Source organism: Myxocyprinus asiaticus, chromosome 4 (genome assembly GCF_019703515.2).
Source record: "Myxocyprinus asiaticus isolate MX2 ecotype Aquarium Trade chromosome 4, UBuf_Myxa_2, whole genome shotgun sequence".
Lineage (NCBI taxonomy): Eukaryota > Metazoa > Chordata > Actinopteri > Cypriniformes > Catostomidae > Myxocyprinus > Myxocyprinus asiaticus.
Genome location: NC_059347.1, coordinates 43,355,043 through 43,380,737, shown reverse-complemented (window position 1 = coordinate 43,380,737; position 25,695 = coordinate 43,355,043). Strand labels below are relative to the sequence as shown.

The 25,695-nt window shown below is 38.3% G+C and overlaps 1 protein-coding gene across 3 annotated transcripts in view; it reads right to left on the bottom strand.

Annotated features, from left to right (window-relative positions):
• The window catches only part of LOC127432514 (splicing regulator ARVCF-like), a 253,983-nt gene that overhangs the window by 142,454 nt on the left and 85,834 nt on the right, over positions 1-25,695 (bottom strand). For all 3 annotated transcript variants that reach the window (XM_051683768.1, XM_051683742.1, XM_051683750.1), the window contains exon 2: positions 22,252-22,363. The gene's annotated coding sequence lies outside the window, so the exon portion shown is untranslated. The remainder of the gene's footprint in view (positions 1-22,251; positions 22,364-25,695) is intronic.

The following is a 25,695-nucleotide window of genomic DNA, read 5'->3' as shown; positions in this document are numbered from 1 at the left end:
TTTTATTTATATAAATTCTGCACCTACATTCCAATCTACATCTTGATGTAATCCTTCCTCATGATCATGAGCGTGTTTACATCAGCTGAACGGGAGGCTAAACAAAAAGTTAAAATGTGACGAGACTGCAGTATACCCAACAGACTCGTGCAGTGCGTGCAAGCCATTCGTGCATCATGAGCCGGCAGCACTTCACCTTCGGTTAATCACGCGAGAAAACGCGCCTGCTTTGCTTCGGACAGGCTGCGCGGATGACAGCCTACATTTCGTGTTTCATTTGTTTATTTTTGCTTTCAGAACAACACGTGATGTAATAAGGAAAACACCACTATTAATCCTTGAGATTTCCAACCCAGCATACAGGTACACCCTCCTTAAACCATGTTCACACTCAAAACGACATTAAACGATTAAAAGAGAAAACACAAACCCACATCGTGGGATTCAAAAATCTTCAAGTCTACTCAAAATATAAACTAAACCTGGAAATAAAGTTTTAGGATTTTGCAGGTGTGATTCACTGAAAAGGGCTAAACAGTTGATCGGCTTGTGATGCGTGAATGGCATGCACTCGCAGCCGAATCTCATCACACTTTAATAGTGTTTAGTCTCCCATGTAGCTGATGAAAACACGCTGCTTGATCATGAGAAAGGACTACATCAAGACGCAAATTGGAATGCAGGTGCGAAAACGTCATATAATACCCTGCTCCTCTATTGCTGTTGCTTGCGTTCTAGTGATTACATGATTACAATGACATAACATAAGAAATATTTCATGATCAGTAATCAAATTAGCAAATTTGTGAAATTAACTATGTTAACTCATTTTGTACAAAAGGACAGGTTTTCTTTCATTAAAGCACTTAAGATTATCTGTGAAAATTCACATGCAGGATCATGATTATATCATAATCATCGAGTTTTGCACAAAAGTTTCACTCAAACTGTTATGCTGATAATATCATTTGTAATAAAAAAACAAAAAACGATTAAATTAGAAAAATGCAAAATAGAAGTCACAAGTTGACTCATACTTCTGAAAATCATATACATTTGAGAGACGAGGGGAGGCATGGGGAGAGGGAAAGGGCGAGCGGAGACATACAGAGAGAGAGAGAGGAGAGAGGCTCGCCGGCTCCCGGATGCGCTGTCGCCCGCTCCTCTGCCCTCTGGCGGACACCAGCTCGCTCCTCCCCTGGCCCCTAGCAGACGGAACCGCTCCTCCCCTTCTCGGCAGACGGCCGTGGTTCCTCTGGCTCTCAGCAGCCGGCAGCAACCCCTCCGTCCCCAGGCAGACGGCCGCAGCTGCTCCCCTGGCGGTTAGAAGTGGCAAGGACTCCGCGACAGCGCATCCCTCCTCCCTCCCGGGTTTCGGCACCACTGTAACACATAAAGGACGGGCAAGGAGGAGGCAGGAACAGGCTGAACAGTAAACAAAGTTTAATGGTAAACTTAAAACCAAGATAAACAAACGTGTCTCTCTCTCTCTTGAACCGCCGTCCCAGGCCACCCTTATCTGATCAGCTGATTCAGCGCCGGCCGTGCTGCATCATGGCCTGGCCACGCCCTCCTCCTCGTCACACTTATAAGCCAATTGTGTCCAAAAACAAAACTGTGCCTCCATAAGTATTAAAGATATCTTAATATCCTTTTAGACCCTGTTTACACCTGGTGTATGCTTTTTGGCTGATCTGATCACATGTGGTCAAGCGAGACACATCGCTGTTAAACGCATTTCCTGTGACCACTTGTGTTCAGATTTCAAGGAGAGGGTCTCTGATTTCATGAAGATATACATCAATCACTATGTCACTGTGTTACTGCATGATATTAAAGTGCAACAAATCTGTGAAGGTCTCGTGCATGTGTATGTATCCGCTTTTTAAAATTTTCAGATGTTTTTTTTTTTTCTGGACGGTTATTTCCTTTTAAAGCCGCATGTAAATGGCAACTCTTTTTTTTTTTTTTTTTGCGAAGCGGTTGATTGGTAGGTGTTGGGTGGCACTTCACTGCTGTCCAGGATGCATTCAGGACAGATTAGTATTTACACCTCAAATGCGATGTGGTCACATGCGTTTTTGACTACCTTCATACAGTATGTAGTTTTTGTGATTCAATCACAAAACGTTTTAGACCCTGTTTACATCGGTATGTAATGCTGACCACTTGTGATTGGAACATCTGAAACAAATCTTAATACCAATCTTCGACTCTGGTTCAGAACAAACTTTCCATATGGTATCTTCATATTTAAGGCCCTATGTGGTTAAATCCATAGAGATATGAGGCTCTCAGTGTGGGTCCATATGTACATTTTGCCTATTTTCCAAATGTGGGTCACATGGTATGATGCTCATTTTTCTTGTCCAACAAAAAAAAGGTCTGAAGTACAAATAATGTTGAAACTAGAAATGTACCCTTATTGGTTGATTTGACATGGAATAACCCAGATGCTGATAACCTTCAAATATCAGCCGAATAATCAGCCTGGCTGATACATCCCCTATCCCTGACAAAAACACATCAATAAAGCGTCAAGGCTGAAGATATTCCATATCCATTCATTCAAAGGCGAACCAGGGTAAAGTGGACTTTTGCCTGCCTCTCACTTAAAAGCCAAATCCTTTTTCAAAAACCAAACAACAGTCTGCACAAAGATGCGCCCACAGTAAAAAGCATCATATCTTATATAGAAGTAACAGCCTGAAACTATACGCAGTCGGCCTGAATGAATTCATGCTAAAACCATTCTGTCTTCTACTACTCAGTCCGACACCAAACAGAATGCAGAACACAGTGAAGCCCGGTGGTCGCCGAACCGCACAAAACATGTCAACAGAAAAGTGTTGATAAATAAATAAAGTGAAAGTAATGAGTGTTTGTGGTTCCAGGCCTGAAGAGGTACTGTGGGGGAACAGACGAAGGAAAGGTCGACGTAGGCCACTGCAGAGAAAAAGACAACCACAGATAATGAAATGAACAGGAAAGGAAAAGCAACTGTATATGCTCAATGCATGCACTACTGTTCTAGTCTCATTAATATATTTATGAGCACAGAATATTTGAAAGGATTTTGTGCAAGAGGATGTCTGATGTTTGCTTAGGGGTTTCAGCACTCCCAGATTCTAAGTGTAATGAGTTTCACCATTAGAAGTTTTCAAAGGTGGCTACTCAGCAAAGATCCATTTTAAATGCATTGCCTCTGTGAACAAGCACTGATTAGGGTTAATACACCTACAAAAAAAAAAAAAAAAAAATCAGAGCACGCTCCTTTCATATGTTGAGAGTAGGCTGGGAAAATTCAAAAATAAGATTTCTCCTGATATGCATGATCAAATACAAATATGTCAATCTTTGTGTTTATTAAAGTTTATTATCAGTTTGCTAATCAAGATTCAGGGTCTGTTGCCTAACCTTTCCATCACAGAGGTGTCAATCAGCAATATAGGTCCTGTAAATGAGACCCTGTGAGAGAACACGAATACAAGAAAATAAAGGGAAGGGAAAATATAGCACATAAAAACAGCATTAACTCCACTGAATCTTATACCGTGTTGATCCAACCTTCTCCTCCATTCATCCCAACCAAGGTCGGAAATTAACCAGGCCTTTGGGCAAAAAAGCCACTGAAAATGCCAAAATTTGCCCCAAGATATTGAAAATGTGAGAGCAAAAAATTCACTAATAAATTAATCTAACATGGGTACCATCAAATATTGCTGCTTAATAAAATAGACACACACACCTCTACTTTCAGTCTGTCCAGCTGATGTTCCCATACCTGCTCTGATTCAAACATTCACTTACTCAAAGTTCATTATCCTCTACTCTGCTCAAATCAAAGTCTTGTTATGACAGAACGTGTGTAAATAGAGCGGGGCCCTGGTAATAAGGTAAGTGACAAGCAGTCCAGATACGCACACCAATCTCTGTATAAACATAAGAGCAAAAAAAAAAAAAGAGTCTATTTATTGTACGCACAAACACAGCTAATAACGTCGCAAGAGACTAGACACAAATATTACAGAAAAGATATTGGGGAACATGAGAGGAATAAAAGAATAACTTAGGTTCATTTAAATTTTGCCACCTGGCACAGTCTGAATCCTTTAAGACAAAGTAAAATAAAAATAATAGGGCTAATTGGGTTGATTCAAATTTTAAACAACAATTTTGGCTGTACTGAATTAAGAATTGAGTTGCTATATCATGTCTTTATATGAGTGTGCAAGTAATAATCAGATTAAGTAACGGCATGCGTGTAACACTCACATTGTTAAACTGGTGCTAAAGCATACAGAATTTATTGAAGATAACCACCATTAGAAATCAGTGTCTCGAATCCTCCAAATTACTCTTTCAAGTAATCGTGCATTTTACACACTTCAAGTGGTTTCAATTTAAGTTCCTAATAAGAGGATGAGACACAGACTTGTTTAGTTATATATGAACATACCCAGTAAAGGGGTCACATTCCTGGAGTGACTCAGAGGTCTCGTAAAGCAGATTCTTATTTTAAACACATGAGTCCAGAATTCACTGTGTGAGCAGCAGTTGGTAATTTAAGTGGCTCCAACATCAGTTAAATGCCATTAAAAATAATTTTTATACTATACTTCACACTTTTCAGTCCCCCTGTTGTGCACAGGTGTAGCCTACTACCCTAAAGATCACATTTTTGTGACAAACTCTCCTTGGGCTGATTTTTTGTGCTTGTCACATAGTATTGAGTATGGATAATATGTGAATAGAGACTCAGGGCTTGTTTCTCCCATCACATGTGTTCTTGTTCATTGTATTTTCTGACTTTTTTTTGCCATTGGCACACAAGTGTCAGCTTTACAGGTCACATACAGAGGTTGCGCTACAAAAATCTCCCGGACATTTAGAGGCAATATTTTAATCCTGGCCGACGCTTTGTTCAGGTCCTAAAAAAGAGAACATGTCCGGGAAAAAGAGGACATTTGGTCACCCTAATAGAATGTTGCATAATAATACATGCCATAATAAATGATTTCTTTTACCAATATTTTTATTTTATTTTACATGAAAGTAATAGTTAATTAAATTCTAAGAAACTGGGAAATCAAACAGTTATGCATGAATAATGCACAGATAATGGGAAGCGATATAAACGTATTAAGAACAGAAAAAAAATCCCTCAAAAGGCAATAGGGTAAAACAGGGCTAAAGGCACCCCTTAAGGAAATTTAGCTTTTTTCTGGTTACAAAATGTGTCAAGGTAAAAAAATTAAATTACTGAATATTGATGGAGCAACATAATTTGTGTGAAAAGAAACAATAACGGAAGGTTGTTACATTTAAAATTCAGTTAAAAAAAAAAAAAAAAAAAGGTGGCAAGGGAGACTTTTACCCCATATTTGGTGTAAAAGGCTCCCTCACTTGGGGTAAAAAGCCCCAAGGGGTTTAAAGTGATATTGTGTAGATACCGGGGCAAAAGTTTGTCAACTAATGCAAATCATTTTGAGACACTAAGATGATTTTTTGAATGACAAATTAAGATTGATGCTTACTCAAAATAACTACTTCAGGAAAAAGTCAACAATTTCCGGTTAATTTCAAACACATTTGGCATTTTATTACATCTAAAATATTCTATAAACTAATCTCTATTATGATTGGAGGATTCAATGTGAGACCACTTCGAACATTTTTCACAACAAATCTATTCGCATTACTTAAGAAAAACAATGCGTTTAATAGGGGCCTTTAGCCCCTGCAACAGGGGGGCTTTTTACCTCAAATACTATCCTTTCACTTATTGGACAGTTACTGAAAAATGTTTGATTAATGACCATAAACAAAACTGAAAATGATAAATACATCTTTTGTCTCAAAAGAAATTTGTTAATATCATGGATATTCATTAGCTACATAAATTTGCAAAATGACAATCCCTGCGTCCAAATATCCATACTTCTCTACTATACAGAATGCCAAAAACAGTATGCCAGTGGAATAGTATGTCCGAATCCATAGTATTCATAAGACAGTAAGCGAGAAATGCCCGGATGACCTACTACTTCCGGCAGGAATCCGAAGTGTGGATCGATTTAACACTTTCCTATCCCACAATGCATGTTTTATTACTGAGTGAGAAAGAAAAAATGAAGAATTAAAAGAAAAGCTCACTAGATGATTAATAATTTGATGGATTGGGGAATGGAGATGTGAGAGGTTCAAAGAGCCCTCTGTAGAATATGAATAGCTGTGGGCACCAGCAGCTGCTCTGAATACAAAGAATGCAACTATTCCCACTTCTCACTAAGAGGTCTTGTCCTTCAGTGGAACACATGAGCAGGTACCACTTTCTAACATTTGCAGACATATCTAAACGCTTATTGGCTTGCAGGCTTTGGGAGTAATGGAATAATTGGATACAAAAAAGGTATCTGTATTCTGTTTGTTACATAAAAAAACCAAAACCAAAAACAAAAAAACAATCAGATTATACTGTTACATTTTGTAGAAATGGGGATTACTCACAGGAATACAATGGTAACAGGTGGTTCCTGACATAGGCGATATACTGAAGGTAACTGCCTAGAATGGCACTGTTCTCTAAGGTAGCATGGGCACACCCCTTCAAAAAGCTATCAGATGCATGCTCCACTTCTCTGTCACTCATCCTCAAGTGTTTCACAGGACTGTGCCTGATTGCTGTTCCTCCCCGCAACTCCCATTGAAAATTAATTGTGATCTAGCAGGTGAATTTTCAAGCAGCTTTCCGAGGCTTCCAAACACCTCATGTCTGATCTTGCCAAGGACACATGTGTGGACTTAACAATGATTATCACATACCCAAATTACCCTCTCACACAACAAACCACTGATACAGTTTCCAACTCAACTCATTGCGATGGTCACAATTAATTCTGTTGTGTCACTCAACAGTTTCGTGTTAAGTGTGGACAGACAAATTGCTCTTCTCTGGAAACTCATTACGTCGTGCCTTTTTAGGACACTATGTAAGATAGAGGGATTTTCACGGTGCCCACTGTCATGTAAGACAGAGGGATTCGCACAGTGCCCACTGTCAGTCATTGCAGTAACAGTGAAAATTTTAAATAATATTCCTGCATGTGTTTAAGATATTTGCTGCCACCAATTTAAATCAGATTTGTAATTTTCAAAGGAAAACTTCTAAACAAAAATTTGGAAGAACATTTTAAGTAGAAAAAAATACTGTTATCACTATGGTTGTGTGTTCGTATATGAGTGAGCAGAAAAAGCAATGTGAGAGGTGTAAAAGAGAAAATAAGCAATGCAGGCAGTTTCACACTGGTTTAATTATAGTTTTACAGGAGGTTTGACTTTTTCTAATGGCATTGAAAGGGAGGTGGTATCATGGGATAATGTGTGTGTAGGAGGAGGGTGAAAAAGTCATTGTTAAGCAGGTGATTTACAAGACTGTGGGCCTCCCAGGCTTTGCCAGCAGAGAGGGATGAATCTGCAAAGAATTGGTTGCTTCCTTGTGTGTTGCGGCTAAGACTGAGGGACCTGAGCAGTACTGAATCATATCAGTCCTGTGTGTCTTAGCATGGACAGCCCTGATCAAAGATACCACTGTTCCTCCAAAGCTCTCCACAGGCCTTTCAGACTTTTCAAAACATTTAGACAGGGCTAGCAAAGTTCAGCTACAGCAACCAACTTCAAGGCACGCTGTCTGAATTTCAAATAACGTTCTATATTCCAGAATGAACAATGGGTGAAGTAGCTGTGATGTTCATACTGCCTCAGGTCATGATCCCGGAGCATTGCTTACATTTAGGACAGTTAAGGATGCTTTAAAGAAAAGCTGTCTACGCCGTCAGAGTTGATGTGAAAGAGACAAGGTCTGCCATTGACAGCCCTATTGTGCCACTTTTTCAGCCTGTGACCTATTAGGTATTGTGGAGAATTATAAAGGCTAAATAACAAAATAAATCAATGTCTCCCCAGTAAACAGACTGAAGATGAAGTACTGAATGAGATGTGCCCTTTTTTGTTCAGGAATAAAATCCATTAACACTTGATCCACCTCCCAAAACAGAGACAACGTGTCTGTGCATGAAAATCTAAGAGATACAAGACATAAATGGTAAATAAGGTCTAGACAGACCCCGTTTCCAGCAGCCACCACTCCAACACCTTATTCTTGAGTAATCATGCTAAATTACTAATTTTGTTCTAGAAAATCACTTGCCATTATATCAAACACAGTTGACAGCTATTTGGTTAGTTAAATTAAGCTTAACATTGTCTTTGTGTTTGTTTTTGAGTTGCCACAGTATGCAATAGACTGGCATGTATTAAGGTCAATATTAGGTAAAACAATGGCACAAAAGAAACAGCTTTCTCTAGAAACTCGTCAGTCAATCATTGTTTTGAGGAATGAAGGCTATACAATGCTTGAAATTGCCAAAAAACTGAAGATTTCATACAAAGGTGTACACTACAGTCTTCAAAGACAAAGGACAACTGGCTCTAACAAGGACAGAAATAGATGTGGAAGACTAGATGTACAACTAAACAAGAGGATAAGTACATCAGAGTCTCTAGTTTGAGAAATAGATGCCTCCCATGTCCTCAGCTGACAGCTTCATTGAATTCTACCCACTCAACACCAGTTTCATGTACAACAGTAAAGAGAAGACTCAGGGGTGCAGGCCTCATGGGAAGAATTGCAAAGAAAAAGACACAGACATTGCACAACAGATAATTGGAAAAGAGTGTTATGGATCTTAACCCCAATGAGCTTTTGTGGGATCAGCTAGACTGTAAGGTGCGTGAGAAGTGCCCGACAAGACAGCCACATCTATGACAAGTGCTACAGGAAGTGTGGGTTCACCTGAATATCTGGACAAACTGACAGCTAGAATTCCAAGAATCTGCAAAGCTGTCATTGCTGCACATGGAGGATATTTTGATGAGAACTCTTTGAAGTAATTTAAGTTCTGAACATATTTTTCAAATTGTAATAGTAATTTTTCACATTATTAATGTCCTGACTATACATTGTGATCAGTTGAATGTCACTTTGGTGAATAAAAGTACCAATTTCTTTCCATAAGAGCAAAATCTGTACATTATTCCAAACTTATATATATTAATTAAATAAAACTGGTTGTTAATTTGACAAGTTGATCATTTCTAACAGTGCTGTGGTACGCAGAATGTAATTTTTTTTTTTTTTTGCATAACCAGAAGAGAACATTCTAAGAAATATCATGCACATAGGCCATTTCCATATTTAAGCAATTTCACACAAGCAAGAGTGTGATGTGGCCCTATCGGTACTGCTGTGATTCGGCCGCAGGCACGGTGCCATAGGCAATCACAGCAGTGCTGATTTAGGGCCATATAGCATGATTACGTGTGTGATATTGCTTATATATAACAGTTCAATGAACAAGTACATTTGAAAAAAAAAAAAAAAAGGAAAAACTGAGTATGGTCATAAAAAACGCATTTGTGTATGGAACTACTTTCTTACGCCACGGATCAGAATCTGCCATTGCTGGTTCAAACCAAATGATGTGTCCAAGCCTCTCAAAAACATCACTTTAGAACTACTAGTATCATGGCTTGGGCTGTTTCTAACATGTTATTTGAGAAACAAGGATGTATGTGTGTGTGTGTGTGTGTGTGTGTGTGTGTGTGTGTGTGTGTGTGTGTGTGTGTGTGTGTGTGTGTGTGTGTGTGTGTGTGTGTGTGTGAGAGAGAGAGAGAGAGAGAGAGAGAGAGAGAGAGAGAGAGAGAGAGAGAGAGAGAGAGAGAGCGCGCATGTGTGATCACCTGTTGATGATGCTGTAGTCTGTAAGTCACCTTTCTGAAGATAATGTCATTTGGGTGACATTCATCCTATTTTCTCAGTGGAAAAATAGCCGTACAAGGGTGGTACTCCCTATTTCACAGTAGCCGGTGCGCAAGAGTCTTTCACTATAGAAACCGCAATCTCCTCTACAATTCTGAACAGTACGTCATCTCCAATGTGGAAACCAGTGTTTGGTAGGTTACTCTACAAAAGTAATTAATTAATTACTAACTACTAATTACATCTTCTACAGTGTAATTAGATTACTGTATTAATTACTCGGTCTGATAAGTAATTGCACTACTTATTACTAATTACTTTCTAACACCTTTATCAACTTTGACCAGATGAAAAATACAAGGATAGACATGAAACTGTTCTTTTAATTCTTTCAAATAAATTATTCATGAACTGACCAAAGAATTTAAGGGGGCAGCGTTAAATTAGAAAACATATATTTTAAAATTAAACCTTAAATTTCGATTTTAAATTCACTATTGTTTTATACAGAATTATTCTATAGTCTATACAGTATTTAACGCAATTACATCAGAAGTAACTGTAATTAAATTACTTAAAAATTAAGAGTAATCCCTTACTTTACTTTTTCAAATAAAAAGTCATTTAATTTCAGTAATTAATTACTTAGTAATGCATTACACCTAATACTGGTGGATACCTCCGGTAAGAGGTAAGCGCCTTGAGTTTGTGTATTAATTAGTTTGTTGTGTCTCTCAGCTGTGATGAGACTTAATGCTGAAGTTGTTAGTTTAAAGCTATTTACTAGCTTTAGTAGTGTAGTAGTAATACGAGCAATCACGGAGTGCTGTTGAATGTAAACACTGAGTGACGCTGACTTCACCAATTGGCTAATATTATACACAAAATTGTCTTTTGCCACCACCTGCTGGCTAAAATATGTAATGTCACAATATTAAATGTAAAGAGACAGATAGCTCTTAACACATCTTTAGTTTAGAATGGCATGAATGGTGTGAGACCATCAGTACTCATGGAATGTCTCACGTCCAATCAGATTTGAGGACTGGAACTAACTGTTGTATATAATAAAATATTACGATTTACCTGGAGTTTGATTTTTTTTAGTCAATATCTACTTTTCATGACGATACACATATAAATACTAGTAAAATCACCAGTTTATTTGAATTACTTTATAGAACAGACACCTTCGTTTACAGCTAAAATGTAACATTTAACCAGGCCCAGACAGAACCTGCTTTTTCACATTTTCTGCATTGATTTTTTTGGGGGAAAAAATTGCAGAATGGATTTAAAAAAAAAAAAAAAAAAAGTGAAATGGAACTGAAAATACAACACTCTTTTTGATAGACGAAAGTATGAAGTAGCAGCCAACAATATTACAAACAGGCATGTGTAGAACTTTGTGAATGGTGGCATTCCAATTCTGTAAATATTTGTGGAGTTCTGTGGGCACAAATGCCATGTGGGCAGTATATCGATTTAAATGGTATACTGCCCACCCCTAAATGCAACCTAACATGTTAATTTCCAAGTTCAGCCAACTCTAAAACCACTGCTCCTTTAGTTCTGCAACACCTATCAACATGAATTATTGAACAACCTCATTAAAACTCTGTCATGAACACTGCCAGAAGGTCAGTAAAGTTGCTAACCCAAGATTCATGGGTCTACTGTAGATAACACATGCCAGCTACAACATGTCACCTCTCCTTTACACTTCGGTGATGGCATCAGTTTCATTACTCACCTGATTTTGATCCAAATCACTGTGCAGTCAGTGATCTTTCAACAAAACTTTCCTTGAGAAAGAACTCAGCTGTTGAAGCAAAGCCAACAGCCTAGCTGAAGATAACGGCCTGTTCTGGCAAACTGATCCCGTGGCACATGAGGACTTCTGACAGAAACCTACATGTAAAAGGGGAAAGCTAATTTTCAAGCTGTCATGTTAGGCAGAGAGAAGTAAATCACAAAGGCTTTATGGGCAGGAGAGGGCATCAGGCAGGCTAAACAAATAACAGCAGAGGCAGATTATCAGAGTCTAGGACATGAGGGGTGACAGGGCCTTTTCCTGAGAGAATCAAACTGACATTTCACTGACTTTTCTTTTTAAAAATTAGTTGTACAACACACAGAAATGTCCATCAGTCACATGGAAAAAACATCCAGTTAAAAGTCAAAATATGTCATCATTAAGACGAAGGAACAATGCAGCTCATCCAAAATGACTTCTGACCTTTATCTAGTCAATCAGTAATAGCTGCAACTACACTGCGATTTCAGCTACTATCCATTTTCATCAGCCTCATTTCCCATCAGCAACCTATACAGCTTAATGTTGCTTTCACACTAAAGCTTTTGGTGTAGACCCAAGCTCAATTGGCTGTGAAGTTTCAAATCATCTGATTAGTGTAATTGACGTCTTCTGGACTTGGGTGCACACCAAGGAAACCAGATTCAACTGTGTTTAAAAAAGGAGTTCTGGAGTTCATTCTTGTGAACCACAATATTGTAACTGGATGATCAAGACACAATCCAGAAATCAACCAAGTATACACGACACAATGCATTAACTTCAAAAAAATCAAACTGAAACTAAAGCACTTACACAAAATATTAAAAAGACAAATTCTAATTTTAGCCTGACTGAAATCAAACTTTTAAAATGCAGATTTGAGTCGGATAAAGTATTAGGGAGACCATCATAGAGATGTTTGGGAAGCACATTGAGGGAGCATTGAGAAAGGTCTTTGAAATGATACGAGGAAGCACATGGCGGAGAAAGAGGGGACCAGTGGGAAAAGATGGGAAGAGAAGATACAGGAGGGAATGGCATGAAGACTTGTCCTGAGAATAGATAATGAGTCACTGCAGCACAACACACCCAGAGCAATAACTCAAAAGCACAGCCAAACAGAGCTCAAGCAGCCATGACACACTGACATGAAGCAGAGTAAAGTGAAGCCAAAATTAGATACAGCACCTTTTACTCCCATTCATTTAGTCTCAGATGGACTGATTTCATGAAAACAATGGATATGAAGTGGCATCAGCATTAGTTTACACGAGCAGTATGGGGCTGATTTGTCCATTCACACAGACTGCCACACGACTGGCCAAGCTGGAGAGGTTTACCTGCATGACCATCTGCTGCCAGGCCAGAGGTTGGTTGCTCACGCCAGTGCTGCCGCCCGCTAACCTATCAGAGGGCAGGTTGCCACGTTCCAGCTGCAAGGAGACATTGCGGCGTTCCTCTTCAAGGGCCCTGGTCAGACACTCTAAGCGCGCCTCCTGCTCTTTGACTGAGGCCATGATACTGGCAGCTGATGGCACGTCATAGTCTTCCATAGTAGCGCAGTGCCCAAAATTATTTGCTGGTTACTAGGAGGAATAACTGGGGGAGAGAGAAGGACCCAGGGCAAAAGAAAGAACCATTTAATTCTATGTAATCCAAAAAGCTACCTGAGGTGTTAAAAATACAGCATCCATGTACCACATGCTGCGGCCTGACAAGTCGCATTGTACTCGTTTTTTTTTTCGTTTTTTTTTTTTTTTTTGCATGTAAAAACCAGTGTTGGGGAGTAATTAGAAGTAGCAATGTTACTAATTTTAGTGTGACAGAAGTTCAGCTGATTTCAAAATAGTGTAGCTTTTTTTGAAACAAGCTAGTTTTTCCAACAATTTTTAGTCTCATAGTATATTGCTCACACGGCTTTACATCGGTGCAAACTGGGACAATAATAAAAACGTGATCTCTAAATCTGTCATCTTAAGGCCTGAGTATACTTTCGGTTGTCTACGTTGCTCGCGGACGCAGTCATCATCTGTGTGCATCGTTGGTGCATGCCCCGGCCATTGACTCTACTAAAAGAGTATCACAAAGCAGTGAAAGTATGCATGCGTTGAATGCATCCGTCTGCACTTAGTGTCGATGGAGAATACTCAGGAAAGCAACGCAGTCGACCGGGCGTGATACAATAAGGAACACGGTCAACTGAAGAATACCCGGGCCTTTACTTATATTTAGCGGTGTAAAGCCTGATGCACACTAGTGAATCAGTTTGCTCGGACAGTTATGATTTGAGTCCATTTGTTTTCTTTTTATAGCAAAATAACTTGATTATTCAATTCAGGGCAAATCAGGGCACTTGGCAGTCATGTTTGTAACGCTATCGGGGCACTATTTTATATGGATACAATTTTCTATCGATCTACTGGAATGGGGAGAGAGTGAAATCTCCAAAACAGTTTGTCAAGAAAAGACTACAATCCAATAACATATTTCAAATCAGCAATAAAATATTGTTTGTGCTTCTTTATAAAAAATAAATAAATAAATAAATAATTTTTTTTAATTGGGCTGGTCTAGCTAATGCGGATGCGTGTTCTCGAGTAAACTGACAAGCGACGACTCTAGTCAAGTCAAATTATTTTTATTTGTATAGCACTTTTCACAACAGATGTCGTTTCAAAGCAGCTGTACAGGAAATTATGCTATAACAGAAAACAAAGCTGTAATGTCTTAGTCATCATTGTGCAAACTGATAAAAATGTGATTGTAGATTGTACTTAAGTAAATAATATTTGTATTTAGACCCCCACTTAGCAAGCCAAAGGCAAACTTTGGCTTGTTATGGAGGCAAACTCCATAAGATGTTGGTTAATGGAGAAAAACAACCTTGGGAAAATCAAGGCTCACTTTGTGGGCTAGTACACTTCTGGCTTCTATGAAAAAGGTGATTGGCTCTTTTAAATATAAGGTGGGACTTCCATTCTCACAGTCGTTATATTCCGTGTTATTTCTCCCATTCATTATACCAGTGATGCTTTTCATAATACACCGTCTCTAAAATAACTTAGGGTAATACATAAATTATGGACAGTTACATAATTTATTCTCATATTTGTAGTTGTTTTTGTGTCAAAATATGGCTCTGATAAAATTATAATTTATAATACTACTGGAAAACTATAAAAAATGTATTGTCCCCTGTAATCGCTTCAATGTATTTAGATACTATTTTGTTATTAGCTTGCAGTGCAGTGAACTACTTTTTCCAAAGAGTAATTTGACAACTGTTTAACTCATTCAAAGCAGCTTCCCCAACACTGGTAACAACCGTAAATGCCAACACTAGCATGCATATAGAGCATCCCTTCACACTCACAATAGTTCAAAACCAAGTTCACCACACTCCAATACAATACACATATGCATGCTGCACTCTCAATCACCACGGCAATATTATTCATGCTACGCACAACTGGCCAAGCCTTTGCTTCCATAACCAAAGGTGATAAAATGTGGAGAGTGACAGCTTCATAGAGAGAATGCAGAACAAAAACAGAGTTTAAACTTGAGGCACGGTTCACACACAGTTCACCAGCATACACACCTATCAGTTAGTAGAGAGAGAGGCAGTTAGAGGACAGACATCCCCCTGGAAGCACAGGCAGGAGAAGATGTGCCAAGCGGCGAGGGGAGAGCAAGAGATAAAGAGAGGGCTGCAGAGGAAAAGAAAGGTACAGAGAAGAAATCATAGGTTAGATCATACATTATAAACATAATAGACAGAATAGTGCTCTGGCTCTTGGGGGTTCCACCAGAATAAAGATAAATAAATGAATGAGAAGTTGCTAGAGAATGATAAATGAGTATTGAAACCTCACTCATCAAGTTTCATCAAGTTTTTGAGAAAAGAAGATTGGACGGGGCCATCTGGGGACAAGTGTTAGGAGACGGACGGTCCCTGAGTGAGTATGGGTGGGAAAATAGGGCTGGTGCAGATTCATATTTAGAAAGAACTTTAACAAGATGTTGTTTTAATTCTCTGTTAAACCAAAACCACAAATGGACACACATTCACCAACACAAACACACTATTCTCTATGGATCAGTGGGTGTGAAGGCCCTATTCCCTTTAAAGCATAGCACAGTACACACACAGCCTTTGATGTTTGTTTCTGGCTGATCATTTATTTATCTTAAGGGGCATTCTGACACAGCTTGATCAGAAAGTCATTGTACTACAGTCTTGTTCTGGGTATAAGAGAGACTACATAAGGTTTAGCAGAGGGAGGATGGCAGACCTCTGCTGTTCTCTCCTGCATCTACAGAGGTAAATTACTCACATTGTGTTTACTCTTATCAGCTAGATAAGACATGTTTACAAAAACATGAAAGGTTATCATAAAAACCAGATGAATAAAAATCAATGGAAAACTGTGCCAACAATTTTATCATTTCCATTATCTGTGAGATATGAAGTGTTAGATCTGATTAAATGGATAACTTCAAATATAATTTAGCCTGTTAACAGTTGGTGTCTCCTTAAGGGAAATCTGATTTAGAGGGATTAGTGTTTCTTTTTTAACATGCATTTCTAACTATATTTCCTGTTGGCTTTACTTTCTGAAGATAGAAATGTTCTGGATCCCTCCTTCATTGAAAATCTATGGGATTTTTTTCATCCATTTTATTATCCGTGAGATGAAAATCCTGAATTTGATTGTATTGAAAAGTAATAACACACATCTCCTTAACAAGCTGCACAATTTAAGGTTCATGTCCATAGCAAAAACTGTGCAGGACAAGATACGCAACAAAGTTTAATACTTAGAGTTAGGGATTTGAACAAAACCCTAACACTAACCGAACCTAACCTAACCCTACAAATGTGCAATAGCAATAGTGGTGCTAGGCAAGAGCCACTTGCCTAGCATCACTATGACATCCAATTCACAATTTAAAGCTTTAATATTCAATATGTATTTTCTGAATTGCTTTATCATTACAGCAATTGTATTTTCCAAAATTTCTGTCATAAAGAAAATTGGAATGCTAAGAGTTTGCACCACAGTATTTTGCCAAAATCCCCATTTAAAACCAATTATAAATAGCACTCATCATGGGATTAACTGAGCTATGATGATGAGACGTTTACGATGATGAACCCCTTCTGTACAATTACAGAAGCTGCCTCTCCCATTCTTCTTATTTCAGGGAGTACAGAGGCTGATGGGAAATGGTTTCTTTGTGAGTAACAGCAGGAGAATGACAGGCATGTTAGACATTCCCACTGCACTTATCAAGACCACTGGCCATTGAACCATGCTTAAAAAAGGCCAAAGAATGTTCTGAGAGGATCTGAATAATCCCAGGCCTCGTTTGGAATTTTGAGCAAAATGTTTTGATAAGAGTTTGTAGAAATAATAAAAGGTACATTGTCAGTTAACTGTTCAGGCAGTGATATCTCATCTGTACACTGCATTAACATAATCTAGGGCAATATGAATGCACTGACATGGCAATATGGTTATTTAAACTAATGATTCCACAGCATCTTAAAGATGAATGGACTACAGCAGAGGTGTCATGCCCATTCAAACTGAGGCTGGTAACTGGGATCCTGTATCTCTATATAACTGGTAGAGCATGGCGCTAGGCATGGCAATATCAAGGGTTTGATTTCCAGCGAACTCACAAACTGATAAAATGTATACCCTGAATGCTCTGTAAGTCACCTCTGCCAAATAGGTTCAAAGGATGCAACCAAATATTCAAGACTGGGGAAATCAGAGGTGTTAAGAATATGTCATTAAAAAAATCCATATTGACTGACCACTAATCTGAATTCATGGTGTCTATGGTGGTTATACCTTTGGGCCCTATGAACAACCACCAATTCATCAATGAGCTTGATACATAACTTCTGGTTGTGTCAGGGGTACTTTCTCTGTGATATATGCACTGTAAGTCACTGTGGACAACAGCGCCAGCTAAATAAGCAAATCAAACTTAAACTGAAAGCACACAACATAGGGGTTAGAAATTATTAATAATGGCGGAACTGGCTCTTACTTCCTGGCTTTAAGACAAATAAAAAGAACAGTGCTTGTGCTGGCACAGTGTTTTTCCTAGCGGATAAATATGTTAAATATGCAGCATAAACAGACAGTGCTAAAAATAGCTCTGTAATAATTTACAAATGCAGTCAGTGCTTTCTGCGTCGTTCAAGAGATGAAATGCAGAAGCAGCGCATTTAAAAGTATTTACTTGAAAACCCCTCAACAGAAAATCCATCAGTCATTGTGGAACACCTGCAGTATTTGACCAGAGACAGGTAACATTAATCTCATTTCAGTTAAGGTGAGAAAATATTGTGACAATTGTGTTTACAGTGCACACCTCCACCCAGATAGCTTAGAACAACACGAGCTTTGGAAACAGAAGTTCTTTCCTGAAAACTTCTCTTCGCTGCCTTGGTGCAGCATCCTAATCATAATGGAACCTCATAAGCAACTGATTTGGAATCAGAAAACTTTGTGTGTCATACAAACAGTGCTCTGCACGAGAGACTTGACTAAATCGAGTTTGATGTTAGCATGTAGCTAAGCTAACAGCATGATACTCCAATAAGCAAAAAAATAAATAGCACATGCAAATTTTGGTTAAAAAAAGTTGTGGAAACATAATAGGAAAAGTTCAATTGGATTTGTTTTATAGTTGGAGCAAATAGGAATGCAAAAAGTATAATTTTTTTGCTGTGGTCTCATTTACCGCTATGGTAGTTTAGCCCGTTACACTTCACTTCTGCATTTCAAACCCAGAAATGTGAAATGGGTCAATAGTCTTTGTGTCAAGAGCGAACCAATAATGTCTTAAAATGCTTCCTCTGTAGACAACTTTAGGTTTTAGAACAGGAGGGAGGGGTCGACTAGACATCTAATTACTAAGAGAAACGCCTCCAACTGGGGAATGGTCTCACTTCATTATCCCCAGCCAATCCCCTCTTCTAAGAGATAAACCCTCTCATTTCTCTGAGGGTTAGAGGTCCAACATAAATAAATCACTTGCCCAGCTCCACCTGAGGCCCATCTGTTTGTGCAGGGTCCGTAGAGTAATAATGGGAATTACCATTTAACGCTATTCAGTGATCAGTTTTGTGCATTCCTTTTGTAGCATGGCAAAACTGTGGGAAAAGGGAAACTGATCCTGAATCAGGGGCTCCTGATAACAGTAAAGAAGACCATAGAAAGGGCTCTTAAGAACACATGCTCCTATTTTACCTCTAAAAAACTCCTTTGCTCCTCTCCACCTGAGCTCAGAGTCATCAGAGACTAAATTAAGGATGCATTAAGTCAGGGGTTCTCAACCACCCCCCCACCAGAGGGTGTTCAAAGGATGCCAGGGGGCGCTGAGAGCAAATTAGTAGAGAGGGGGGCTTTAGGTTACAAATGGGGGGCGTTTATCAGTCATAATAATCAAATCTATCGAAAAGTTCCTCTTTGCATTCAAATGTTTGTCTAGACTTGGAATATACCAGTTGGTTCTCAATTATATGGGTTGGTATGCATTTGTACCGCGCTTCATCTGATTTTGAAGTCTAGCGACGCATCTGAAGTATCTGGTTTAGCAGCACCAAATACACAGGCGGAGGCACAACCTCGGCTAATGCACCTGTATGGCTCTGTAGATGGACACGGCTCAATGGACAGAGCAGCGTGAGCACAAAGCTCTTAAAGCTCAAGCTCTTAAACTCACAGCTTTGTGAGAATCAGTCAGAAGCAAGGCGCGAGAAGTGGAAACCATTTGAATTCGGCACAAAATTCTACATCACCACCCTGTAGTAGGGGGACATTCATCAAAAAAAGGTCAAGAACCACTGCATTAAGTTCAATCACTCTGATTCAAACAAAGGGACATTAACAGTCTCAGAGGTTGAGCCATGCTGCATTATATGTCACAATTCTTATAATGAATGATGGGCCGGTGCTTCTCGGTAATCTAAAATATTTTGTTCCAAGCACAAGGAGTGCCAAGAGGTGAACCCTGAAAGGGAATGAAAAATCACTGGAATCCAAAGGCAGTATGTTATTGTTCTCCCTGCTTTGCCATGGAGTGGGTGCGTGGGAGCCTTATTTCATATTAACCCTATTTACAATGTGTAAATGTCCACAGCAACCAAAAATTTCCAGCATAAAACACACAGAAACAATGTGGAACTAATCTACAAAGTAATCAATAACATCTGCGATTAGAGAGGGCCATCCATTTGCACACATGCAACTAGATGGTACTCCGTAGACAAAGTGCATGACAACAGGTAACCAGAAGTCTTGGCAAGGCAAAATCATCCTCTGTCGTAAGCAATTAATAGAGAGTAGATCCTTAAAGGAACAGTTCACCCAAAAATGAAAATTCTCACATCATTTACTCACCCTTATGCCATCCAAGATGTGTATGACTTTCTTTCAATCAACTCAAATGAAGATATTATTTAAAGTTCTTTTTTGCTATAAATTCTCCTCCCTGCTCAGTCATTCCACTTTAACTTCAAATTCTTCTGCTTGCATTTTTGGTGATTCATATTCTTCATGCGTATCGCCACCTACTGGGCAGGGAGAAGAATTTCTAGCAAAAAAAGAACTTAAATATTGATCTTTTTCTCACCCACACCTATAATATCGCTTCAGAAGATTTGGATTTAACCACTGGAGTCATATGGATTACTTTTATGATGCCTTTGTGGAGCATCCAAATTTTGGCACCCATTCACTTGCATTGTATGGACCTACAGAGCTGAAATATTCCTCTAAACATCTTAACTTGTGTAATGCAGAAGAAAGAAAGTTGTACACTTCTGGGATGGCATGAGGGTGAGTAAATGATGAGAGCATTCGCGGTTTCATCTTAAAAGTTAAAGTTTGCCATTTTTTTCAACGTTAAAGCTGATGTGTGTAATTTATGTGCCACTAGTGTCACCAAATGGAATTGCAAAAAATAAATAAATAAATAAATAAATACAAATTTTAAATGCTTTTTATTAACTGTTTGTACAATAGATAGTATTGTACAATTTGTCAAGCCATTGTGGCTGCATCAGACTGCACAGCCATTCAGTGGTAGATTTTCTCTAACCAATGGCTCAACTAACTGTGTAAGTTCAGGCTGGGACAGTATGTTTGGCTATCAATGGTAGACGAGGGTGAGTTTTAAAACAGTTATTTTTGCAACTATGTTTGGTGCCACAAGTGGCACTGAAATATCACCTTTAAAAAGATCTATTGCATCTAGTGGTATCCAGGATAGGATACATCAGACTGAGGCTGCCAGAAACGTGTTTTTTTTTTTTTTTTTATTATTAATAATGTATTTTTAAATTAATAATGCAGGGTTAGCTTTGAAAATTGCGAGGAAAAATTATATTGTCATAGTCAATATTGCCTTCAATTTGGGATTCAAAGTGTTTTCCACTTGAAAACATTAAAGCGATGATAAGTTTGTGTAGGAGAAGGAAAGAGGGGAGAAATAAAGCCAGTTGTTTACCACATGCTTTTTTCCTCTTTTTGTTCTTTCTTTGCAGTTACTTGAGATGTGAGGAGGCTCTCAGAAACAGCACATGCACACAGCTGCATTTAGGTTCCATGACAAAAGTCTTCAAATATCACGGTATGTTTTGAGTACAGTAAAACATATCAAAGGAATGCCATGCTGTGCTGCCTCTCAGAGAGGACGCATTCTCATTGTATTTATTTACAAAGAGAGTTTTACACATTTCATGCTGAATTATTCATAATCTCCACCAATCCAATATACATAAAGAGGAGAATACAGAGAACAACGAGGGCAGCAAATGGGTAAGAGAGAAATGAGTAAATGTCTTCCAAACAAACACAAATATTCATTGCCATTCTGAGGGGCTGTCAAGCTCAAAAAACCCCATAAAAGTAGTCCACACGACTCGTGTACTATTTCCCAAGTCATCTGAAATCATGCAATAGGTTTTTGTGAGGAACAGACCGAAATTTAAGTCATCTCCGACATTGTTTGCGTCTAGCCTTCGTTAACATTCAAAAATGGCTTGTTGATGTCACTGATGTCAACATTGGTTCATTCATGTGTACTAACCTAACGCAACACACAACTGTTGAATTCATAAATCTTGAATTTTCTAGATTAAAGCTTTGGGGAAGGGCAAGATTATCAGTAAAAACGATTAATTTTGCTTCAGAAACTTGGAATGTAGCACACAAGTAGTATGGACTACCTTTATAATACATTTACGGTGCTTTTTTTTTTTCCTTTCTTTTTACGAGCTTGACCCCTGATCACTATTGTTGCATGGCAAGGGCTTTTTTCAATGAAACTTCTACATTTTTGAGTGAATTATTCCTTTAGTACATGCCATTTCTTTATTATATAGGCTTATTCAACTACATTATGGTCAGGACTTAACTGAAATCAGAAAAAAATAAGATGCGTTAAGATGCGTTTGCTCAAGAAAAACATTCACATCAATTGTTAATCTTCAAGTAGTATATTTTGATAGTGTCTGATGGTGAGGGAATGGACACAGTGGAACAACTGGCAAAATTAGTGGAGAAAAGAAGGAGAGAGAGTGCTAGACAGAAGGTTGGATGGGTACCTTAGATGTTGGCTAGGCTGTTGGTGTGCGAGTTTACGTGGGGTTAAGGCTGTAAGAGTGGGCAAACTGGAACTGGAGCTCTCCTCCCAATAACTTCTGCTTGACACAGAGGCTGCAAAGAGAGAGAGATGACAACACACATGTTGAGATGCATCAAACACATGCTGTTAGAGCAATCCATGCTGCATCTTTAGCAGGTTTATTTACATATTACAACTGTGAGTTGCTGCGGTCACACACTTCCAAGTTGAGAATGCAGTGAAGAGTTTACATTCATGGCTTTGGAATGTATGCTGCAGATTTATAAATAGTCTTCTCTTCATTACAGCTTAATGGCATGGCATTTTATTTACTTAAAACTAGGCCTCCATGAAATGTGCATCCAACCAATTCTACCGAAAGATCTGCAAATGTATTCCAATCCCTGTAATTCATTCATAAATACCCTTTGTGTGCTAAAACAATAAGCCACATAATCACTTATACCACAGGTAAGAGGTGATGACACAAAGCTTCAGGTTGTGACTAAAACCCCATACCAGCAATAAAATCACTGTGATATAGCCTCTCACAGCTTTTATAAAATTATGGCAACAGAAATATAATAAAAGACAATAATATTTAATGAACAGCTAATTTTATCATTTATAATAATCAGAATAAACAACTCTTCTGCAAAGTAATATAGTTAATTGTCCAATGGGGCCGTTTACATTGAACAGATTTTTTGCATACATCTGCACTGTTTTTCAATAGTTTTTTGTTTCTTGTAAACAGGCGGACATCTTTAAATGTTGTGTCATCTCTAGACGTTTTTTCAGTGTCTTGTGCAGGAGTGCAGCATTTTTTAGATGTCGTGTCAAGTCAACTTTTAAAACGTGTCTCGAGATACCCACATTCGGTTCTAAATGTTCTAGCTTTTTTTGCGCAAAAAGGTGTTCAGTGTGAACAGTCCCTAACTTCAGGCCTATTACTGCTGCCTAGCAAAGTAGTAACTTGGTGCAATAATATAGAATCAGATCCAGAATCAGAATTTAGGAAATATTTATTTTATAATTATCTATTAAATATTTTGGCTAATTTAAAAACATTAAGCTACCTATAAGAGTGCAGTCTTCTTAGCTCTATTTAACTTAATTTACCATATTGAAACCATTCCAAAGATTTCTGCAGATGAGAGCAGAAGATGTGATAAAATTTCACAGATTCTGTCTAGGCCTGCTCATAATTATTCAATATTTAGCGTCTGCATAAAAATGTGCCTCTGTTAAAGATGTTGTGAGTTCTATGCTCAAAGCCTCCATGTGCTGTTTTTTTGGGTAACTTCTTCAACATAAAGAACAACTCTGGATCTTCAGCTTAAGCAACACATTCAGTTTTTCATGCAGGCAAAATAGAGTCTTCAGAGATTTGATTTCTGGTGGAAACTCTTAAATCTCAACATCAGCAACTTCAAAAGCAGACTGACCCTGGCAAACCACACATGAAAATTTGAGGTAATGTTTTGTTCTTTACTGTTCCATTTTATTTTCTATTTCTTTTCGATGTTCTTACAGCATTGCAGAGACACAGAGGTAATTTCTAGAACTCTTTTTACAAGACAATTCTTCAACACTCTTATTGTTATTCTGCAAAGGATTACAATATCTTTCAACAGGGACTCTTCTCTGCTTCGACTTCAAGGACAGACATGCTCAGAGCACCTTGGATTTGGGGGACTGACATCAAAGGTAAGCTAAGTCAGGCAACATTTGTTATCAGATATCTCATTCTCTCTGTCTGGACTGTGCTTGCCACATTCTATGCAATTGTGTGTTATGTTAAACCCATGCCAGTGTGCAGCTGAAATATCTGCAATGAGTTCATAACAAATAACATAAAAAAGAACAGATCTACATGTTACAAATCTTTAACTCTGATCATTTGAAATATATTAATATTTTCTTAACTATAAACTATAAACTAACCAAAGAAAGATAATATTCATTATATTTTAAACTAACTGCATCATCACATAATTCTAAGTTGAATGACTTATGGTCCAGAATTTGCATTGCTAAAGTAATGAGAAATCAGAGAAAATCTAATTAAAGTCATCATGCTGGTCAAGCAAATATCTGGAACCATCATTATTATCATATTGGTGGCCACATCACAGATTCATGCCAAATAATGAGTTTAACAGTGTAATAGATCTAAAGGGTATGCAGACGTTTTGCCAGGAAAGAACTGATGGATTCAGTGCCTTCAAAGCGATTGCCACAAAGATGGATTTTTCTCTTTTATGCATAGCCTGTGTGAACAGCAAACACTGTAGCTTCCTTTCAGTTTGAGAAGTGAGAGGAGGGAAGAGTGCTTAGACAGTAATGCAGGCAGTATGCCCACAGGAGCATCTTAATTAGAGGAGGGAGAGGAAGAGAGAGGGAGACTTGTGCGGTGGGGAGTCTGAATCTCTAGAGGAGGGGAACAGCTTTTCTAGTCTGAGGTGGCAAGGGCAAACCAAAAGGAATGTATCAAGCCTTGCTGATGAAGTCTTGTGTGTGTGGTTGGTGAAGGAACAGGTTCGTAATGCATATACTTGTGTCACTTAAGGTGGGCATGTCTTGTTAAAACACGTTAGAATACAGAGAAGTCTACCTTTGCTAGAAAAGTGATCCTGGAACTGTGACATAGTGGTTAGTGCCAACGTGCTCATGGGGGAAATGCAGGTTTGAATTCAGCATGCATTGTGTTCTCATCCCATTTCCTGTCTCTCTCACCATAACTTTCTATCCTCTCTTTAATGTCTCTATCAATAAAAAAAAAAAAGAAAAAAAAAAAAAAAAAAAGAGGCAAAAAGCCTCAATAAGTCATAAAAACAATAGAAATGTCATTATATTGCATCCGTGGTTCCCTTTACATCTGCCATCAACATGCATCTGAATAGATTCTAGATATATATTTAGCTGGATTGCATATACACCCTGCATTATATTGCGTCTCTAGTGATTTTGGATAGAGATCTGATCGCACTTTCCCACATACAATGGAAAACAGCACATACATATTACTACAGCTGCATATTACTCATGTAGTTGTATGTGGATAACGAAAAAGCTTTCACAGTCACACCTTCATTCAATGTGGTGTTCTCTGACCACCTCCAAATGTGATTTCAGTAATCCTATCACAATCCAATCACAATGAGTGTGAACCACCGTTCTTACCAGCTTATCAAATATGCGCAAGTTTTGAGCACAGGCTTGTTTTCATTTTGATGTCAAAATAGAAAAATAATCCGATTTTTTAAATAAGCTGATTTTGGTAGTTTTCAGTGTATTTGCGTGCATGCAAACACACTCAATGTATCTTGGGTGCATTTACAACTGGTTTTAATGTGGTTAAGTGCAATTTGATTGTGATTGCGCACTGAAAACACATTAATGCCATGTGTAAAGGTGGCCT